Source organism: Cucurbita pepo, chromosome LG13, assembly GCF_002806865.2.
Source record: "Cucurbita pepo subsp. pepo cultivar mu-cu-16 chromosome LG13, ASM280686v2, whole genome shotgun sequence".
NCBI classification, from domain to species: Eukaryota; Viridiplantae; Streptophyta; class Magnoliopsida; order Cucurbitales; family Cucurbitaceae; genus Cucurbita; species Cucurbita pepo.
The window spans coordinates 3,719,278-3,726,783 of NC_036650.1; the positions used below are offsets into that span (position 1 = coordinate 3,719,278).

General features: G+C 41.9%; 1 long non-coding RNA gene across 3 annotated transcripts; it reads left to right on the plus strand.

The window, feature by feature from the left end:
- The first annotated feature begins 1,666 nt into the window (after positions 1-1,666).
- Positions 1,667-4,071, plus strand: LOC111808362. 3 transcript variants are annotated; one of them, XR_002817055.1, is made up of 4 exons: positions 1,667-1,869; positions 1,975-2,055; positions 2,272-2,731; positions 3,937-4,071. It is a non-coding gene; the product is annotated as an uncharacterized LOC111808362 (long non-coding RNA). The 3 variants fall into 3 exon arrangements; XR_002817057.1 differs by lacking the exon at positions 3,937-4,071 and having other exon boundaries at positions 2,272-2,564; positions 2,653-3,754; XR_002817056.1 differs by lacking the exon at positions 3,937-4,071 and having other exon boundaries at positions 2,272-3,754.
- The last annotated feature ends 3,435 nt before the right edge of the window (positions 4,072-7,506 follow it).

Here is a 7,506-nt window from a genome sequence, read left to right on the forward strand (position 1 = left end):
GAAGTTCCAGTTGATATAGGACGACCTTCTAGAATGACATCATTTTCATATTCTTCATTACGATGTTGATTATTTGCAACACAAATTCAACCGCTAAGTAGCACGCTGCAATGCACTCTTCTAGTCGTGCTTTATTTCGTACATAACTTTTCAATACCTTAATATATCTAAATGAGACATAAAGATTACGAAGATGACAACAATTACTACCAAAATGATATAAGAAGTAAATAATACACCATACAAGCTTCACATCCCAAATAGATAACCAAGTGTATCATTATATCAAATAATGAAAAACACCAAAAGGGATGAAAAGCAAAGAGCAACTTGAGAACATTACCGTACTCCAACAACTTCAAAAAGACAACGAAAAACAAAGAACTCAGACAGAAACACCAAAAGAAATGAGAAGGAAGACAACAAATTATATACATAAAATTTCTTGCTCAACCACACAAGTTTTATTCAATACTTGTTAAAAACTATGCCCATAGTAGAAAGCTTATAAGAAGATTGAAGTCCGAAAAATTTGCTAATAATTAATGCAACTTAACAACCATTAGATAAAATTTTACAACAAAGAAATTGCAAATCAACACTCAATGATCAGGTGCAAACTTCATTTACACAGGTTTATTTTGATTTGATTCTGATAAAGCCTCTNAAAAAAAAAAAAAAAAAAAAAAAAAAAAAAAAAAAAAAAAAAAAAAAAAACTTTACTAATCTTTTCTTTACCATTGCTAATAGCTAAATAATAGTGGAATCAATCATTTATACATTGATAAGTCTATATGGTGTGAATAAATAATTCATAAAAAATGAAGTCTTTTTATGTTAGGAAGGGGCTGACTGGATGACTCCAAAAAGATGGGTAAACTTTTCGTGAAATAAAACAATTAAAATTGAAAACATAATTTGTACTATAACAAGATAGTGTGCGTACATTAGTAATTTAAAGTACGACATAATGGTTAAAAGACAAAATAAGGAACGGACACAAAACATTTTAAAACAAAAGGGTTGAGGACGACGGGTGAGGTTTGTCTATAACACCTGCTCCAGAGTCCGCTTTCAACCTTGACCAGCTCCTTATCACCTGAAGAAAAATGGAGAATAAGGAATGAGTACAAGACTCAGTAAGTAGCCTACTTGTAGGCTCATAATCGTGTCCTTGATATGATAGGGTACCACATTCTTTATTCTTGTTCTTGTTCTTGTTCTTGTACGTACTTAGGCCCTCTAGTTCTTGTTCTTGATTTTGGGTTCTTATCTTGATCTATCTTGAGGATCTTGGTCCTTGGATTCTAAAACCTTGGTTATCCTTTAAGGGTCGTAGTACCATGGTTCTTGGTTCTTGTCCTTAGAATTAGGATCTTGATCCATGTTCTAGTTGTTGATCTTTCTCTTGTTTTTTTGTACTTTCTTGGTTCTTGTTCGGTTTTCTATTCGTTCTCCAAGACACTTCCCCTAGGATTTATGACACTAGATATGCACCTGACAATCCTATGTCTAAGGTTTCATGTGTTCGAACCAACATTGTAATACCCGAATTTTTAGATGAATAAATAAATAAAATAAAAATAACAACATAGGGGCAAAATGGTCATTTTGCCCCTACTCTTAAGGGCTCTAGTTGTTCGGGCTCCAAGAAGAAAGAGAAAGAGAAAAGAAAAGAAAAAAAGAGAGAGAATGGAGAAAGGAGAAGAAGTTAGGGTTTGGGAGAGAGGAAGAACAGAGATGACAAATCGCCATTGGAGATCGAATCCAAGGCAAGAGACTTCGAAGCAATACTTCTCTCAGTGCTGGAAAAGGAGTTCGGGTGGTGGAATCCACTCATTCCGGCAAGAAAATTCGAGAACGGACAAAGTAAGGTTCTGAACTTCTTGTTTCGATTTTATCTAGATCTGAGGAGTTTCTTGAGCGTTAGATATGGAGTTTTTGAGGTATGTGACTAAATTAAGATTCACACAGGTTTCTTGAAGTTCCTGGACGGGAATCGGACGAAAATCGGAGTTTAGTCGAACTTGGGTAAACCGATCGAAAACAGAAAATGTGAGTTGTTCCGTATCTTTGGACGGCCTTAACTCNAGTAGAATATGAGATCTACAACTTTCGTGAAGAAACTTTGTTGATATGGATTACGGATTGAAAGATAAGAAAATCGGAAGAAAATGGATCGAAAACGCAAAACTCACGGTTTCTGGAAATTTGAAAAAAATGCAGGAGAGAGAAGGCATCGCCACCACGCGTCGGCCGNAAAAAATGCAGGAGAGAGAAGGCATCGCCGCCACGCGTCGGCCGCCGTACGGAGGAGCGCGGTAGGACCGACGACCGACACGTGGCGACCGCGGGCTGGAGAAACGCATCAGGCGTGCGCAACCGGGTCGGCCCGAGTTTGAACCGGCGCTCCGCACGCGAACCGAACCGCCTGAGACCGCTCCGACCTGTCCGAACCGACCCGTCTCGACCCGCGACTGCACAGAAAGAAGCGCATGGGTACGCGCGCGTAGAATCCGCGCGTAGTACACCCTCTAGAGCGCGTCAGTCGTGCGTGTAGGCGCGTGAGTGACTGTTTTCCCTCCGTTCGACCTTCGTTTGCTTGTTTTTTCGCCCCGATTTCAACTCTGATCCTATTTTTATGTGAATTAGGACCTATCAAGGAAATTCCAGAATTTTTGGAACCTTTTCCGGCAAATAATTCGAGCTTGAGAAGGCACGCGTCAACCAAGTAAGTAGCCATTTGGATTTCCACGAGCAATACTTGTAGGAACTGCTAGGAACAAGCATGCATGCTACCACCTATGAAAGTAGCTAGCTCGACTTATCATGTTATTATAGAAACTGCGAATATAAGATGATTATGGAAAGCTAGATACAAAATGTATATTAAATCTGTTTTGGTTGAGACTCTGATAATGTATGTATGCATGAGAAGGTTGGAAAACTTGTGAAATCTGCGCTCCGGGTAAAGATGGACGTTATCTTCCCGTTGAGCATGTTTGATAATTTTGCATGAGCTGCTGCGTGTAAACTCTATTGTATGATGATTGCTTGTATTATCTTTCTTGATGAATAGGAAGAAATTATGAGCTTAGATTAGGATGCTTATGGCTAAATAAGCTAGACGAGACCCTAGATTGGGGGACCTCTAGAATACCGTGCAATTAGACCCGCGAAATGATTACCGGCGGAACCAGAACCCAGAATTCCAAACCCGATAGGTTTGTGACACCAGACACGAGAATCCTAGAGAAATACGAATCTAAGTCTAAGCCATCAAGCTCCACCCTAGAAAGAATAATAGGTCACCAAGGTAACTGTAGGTAGCCCGCTAGAGTTGAGCAGTGTAGATAGTGTCATCAGAACCTCCACTTCCCTCTCTCCTCCGATACCATACCGTCGAGACAGAGCTCCGGTACGGTGATCGTTGAGCTTTGCAGATCCGGATAGGGAAGTGTGACAGGTGCCCAGGCCTAGTGGTGATAGCTAAGGGGTCTTCTGAACAGGACTCCTGGGTCGTAGAAACCCGTCCCTGAGCGAGGGACGTGGAGCCACTTAGGATGTCTCAGTAGCTGACCGGCACACAGGGGGTCGCACCCCGTTTTGTGGATGTATGGTCCCGTGTGAGGGTCGTCAGTTAACCTCCACGGATGATGTTCAGAGAGAGAGTCACGTATTCAGATCCAGCCATACGATCCCCTCAGATTTGCTTATGAGGTCGCGCCTCACCTCAGGACACTGATCATTTCACTGCATAAGATGGGCAAGCCTTTTATGATACAGAAAAGAGAGTTGTAGCTTAGATCACTCTCCTTAGAAACCCGAGAAAGACCGTGGTTACCTACCAAGATAAGGATGCGAAAAGAGCCTACAAGTAGGCTGCTTACTGAGTATATTTTTATACTCACCCCTTTCTCCCTTTTTTTTTTCCAGGTACCAGTCGATACGGGGAGGTGTTCAAGAGCTGTGCAGTCACAGAGGGGTGTCGTTCCGGAGCGTCAGTCCCTTGTCGGTCTTTTAGAGTTCTTTGTCCGTTTTCATATTTAGAGTCTTTTGTATTTCATTTTTTACATTTGCAATTTCCTTTTGTAATATTTTCGAAACAAATCTTCTTTTTCTTTTGTTTTAATTGAATGATATTTTTATCCTTTTACTTTGTTTTTTTTTTTATTTTTTTATTTTCTTTTTGTTTGTTTTCGATTTCGTCCTTTTAGTCATGATTTCGATTCTTCGAAGCCTAAAAAATCGGGTCGTGACAGACATAGTCTTACCGCATCTTAGGGCTTGCACTTCGATACGGTCTGCTAATCTATGCCCAAGGCTTCATGCGTTCCGAGCGGCATAGTTTGAAAACCTACATCCAAGGCTTCTTACGTTCCAAGCGATGTAGTCTCTGCATCAAGGGCTTACCCTAAATACAGTCTGCTTACCTACGCTCAAGGCTTCATGCGTTCCAAGCAGTGTAGTCTAAGTCATGAGCATGTTGTACCATGGGAGGTCTTAGGAGGTTCTTGATTCGTGGCTACGGTAAATTTATCTCTTTTTGCCCCATCGTGGCCCTAGACTACTTTCCATGAAAGACCATAAAGGTCACTTGGTCGGTGTTAGATAAAAGGTTGTGGAGTTTAGAGGACATGTCATCAGGACACCGAGCCATAGGGCTCAAATGGGTGTTCAAACTAAATTGTAACGAATAGGGAGAAGTTGTGAAGCACAAGGCCCGTCTGGTGGCGAAATGCTACGTCCAGAAGCAAGGAGTGAACTTCGAAGAGGTAATTACGCCGGTGGCAAGGTTGGAATCCGTCTGCCTGTTGCTGGCGATTGCGGCACATTACTCTTGGGAGGTCCACCACATGTACGTGAAGTCCGCTTTCCTCGACAGAGAGCTAATGGAGATAGTCTACGTCCGACAACCACCTGGCTTCCTGGACAACAACAACCCCAACAAGGTACTGCGCCTGCATAAGGCACTCTATGGGCTTCAGCAAGCACCACGAGTCTGGAATGCGAAGCTCGACAGTACCCTGCTGTCGCTGAAGTTCAAGCGCTGTGCCTCTGAGCATGACATGTACACGCACGGCCACAACGAGTAGCGACTGATCGTGGGAGTGTACGTCAACGACCTCATAATCACTGGAGGTGACATGAAATTTTTTGAAAGATTCAAGAGGGAGATTTCAAAAAACTTCAAGATGAGTGATCTCGACGTGCTCAGCTACTACCTCGGCTTTGAAGTGCAACAGAGTACTGCCGGCATCACCATCTATCAAGATGCATACGCAAAGAAGCTGCTGGACACAGCTGGGCTATTAGACAATAACCCTACAAGGACACCAATGGAGACCCGACTCCAGCTAAGGAAGGACAGCACTACGATGACAGTTGACGCCATGTCACACCCTACAATACATGAAAGTAGAAGAAAACAAGGTAAAAAAGGTTCAAGTATAAAATTTTCTTGCAAATTTCAAACCGTTCAAGTAGGAAAAGGGAAACAATGTATAAAATGGGGGAAAAGGGATTATGGTACATGATGAAATAAATGTCAAGTACATAAAAGAAAACTAGACAGACGTCCTAGGTCGACATTTTCTCTGTGACTTTCAAGCTCCCGAACACCCCCATTGCCACGAAGTGTAAATTCACGGACTTGAAAACTAAAAAAAGGAGGAAAACGAGGTGAGTATAAAAATATACTCAGTAAGCAACCTACTTGTAGGCTCTTAATCGCATCCAAGTTTAGGAGAGAACCACCAACTATGCTCTAGACCCTAGAATCTCAGAACTCTTAGTACAAAGTTCGTAGTGGAAGGACTTAACCTTTGAAGCGATATTCAACGTTTGAGGGTACAAATCAGCTAGAATTAGTCACTGCATGGTCAACATCCTTCCATAGGACAGACTCATCATGCAGGCAACCTTGACCTTGTAGAAAATAAATTTGCTCTGATACCAATTTGTTGAAATTAATAGCCACTCTGATATCGATTCGTAGAAAATGGACGCTCGCTCTGAAACTAACTCGTTTAGATAACTCTCACGAAACTTTGAAGAGGGTGTCGAGAGGGGAGAGACAAGGAGACAAAGAAATTCTCAAAAGCCTTTTTCTATTTCACAGGACTTTAACTCTTTTTCTTTTTCTCTTTGTTGCTCTGCTTGCTCTTATGCTCTATGCTCTGATATTACAATGAAAGGTAAAGCCTATTTATAAGTTTTCCTAATGCTAAAAATGTCCATTATCCCACATTTTCTTCCCACGTTTTCTCACCCATAAATCATTCCATTCCTAAAATACATATGACTTTTTAATTGAATTTAAAAACAAAAATTAATAACCGCTTTTTTTTTTCTCTCTCCCTCTCATTTAAGTTTATTTCCAACAAAACCACCCATGCGATCAACATCTTACCATAAGACGGATCGCCATGCAGAGAAGTCGATTTACCATTGAGTAACACTTCCCTAACAGGCGTTTCGCCAAGTTCAACAGTACTACACCGGAGTAGGAAGTGAAGTGGAGTATACTCGAACGCTATACCAGCTACCATCGACTAAGAGGACATCAGGGGTCCTAACGTGGTACTCTCGATCTCAAGGGTAGATAAAATATTTAGTTAAGGGCCCTGGTTTCCAAAATCACTCAATCAAGACTTACAAGTCCATAACAGTCTAGGATTAAAGGGTCTCTCCCTCTAAGCGTCCCTCACGATACCATAGACCATCACATCAGGAGGGTCCCCTATCTAAACCCAACTCAATCCCTACAAGAGTACACCCTAGGCATAACACAACTCTACAACTTATCATTCATATCATAAGTTCACACAATCATTCAACATGAGTTTATGTAGACATACAGCCATACAAGCTCAACGGGGCGATAACATCCATCAACACCCGAAGCACAGATACACAAATTCTCCCGTCCGCCAACATAGTATGAATAGATAAAAGTAGTAGTAAGATAGTCCAGCAAGGATACAAACATCGAATACGAAATCTCATTAAGGCAGCAAGTCCAACATATATATATTTTACTTCGTAAGTACAGAGGATCATTAGATCTAGCCACCTAGAGGTAATTTTCTCTAGCATGCATAAAAAACCAAGTGCACCCTACAAGTATTACTTCCTAATTTCGTGTGGTTACTTACAAGTATGTCGCATGCCTTCCCGAGCTTGATTACATTCATAACGGAGTTCGAAAATTACGAATTTTCTATGCAGTGACCTAGTTCACAGTAAAATAGGATTAGCATTGGAATCGAGACGAAAAATGGGTGAAAATAGGGCACTCACGCGCCTGCACACGCTAACAGGGGAACTCCCACGCGCCTGCACACTCCCCTACGCACGGGCTTCAAGCACAGGGCGTATGCGCGGTCAACGCAGGAAACGTGCGGGCAGAGGCATGTTTCGAGCCCCGACGGACGTAGACTTACCCCTCGAATTTTCTGGGCATGACACATGTTGTACAGGGATTGGGGGTAGGTTTCGGGTTGG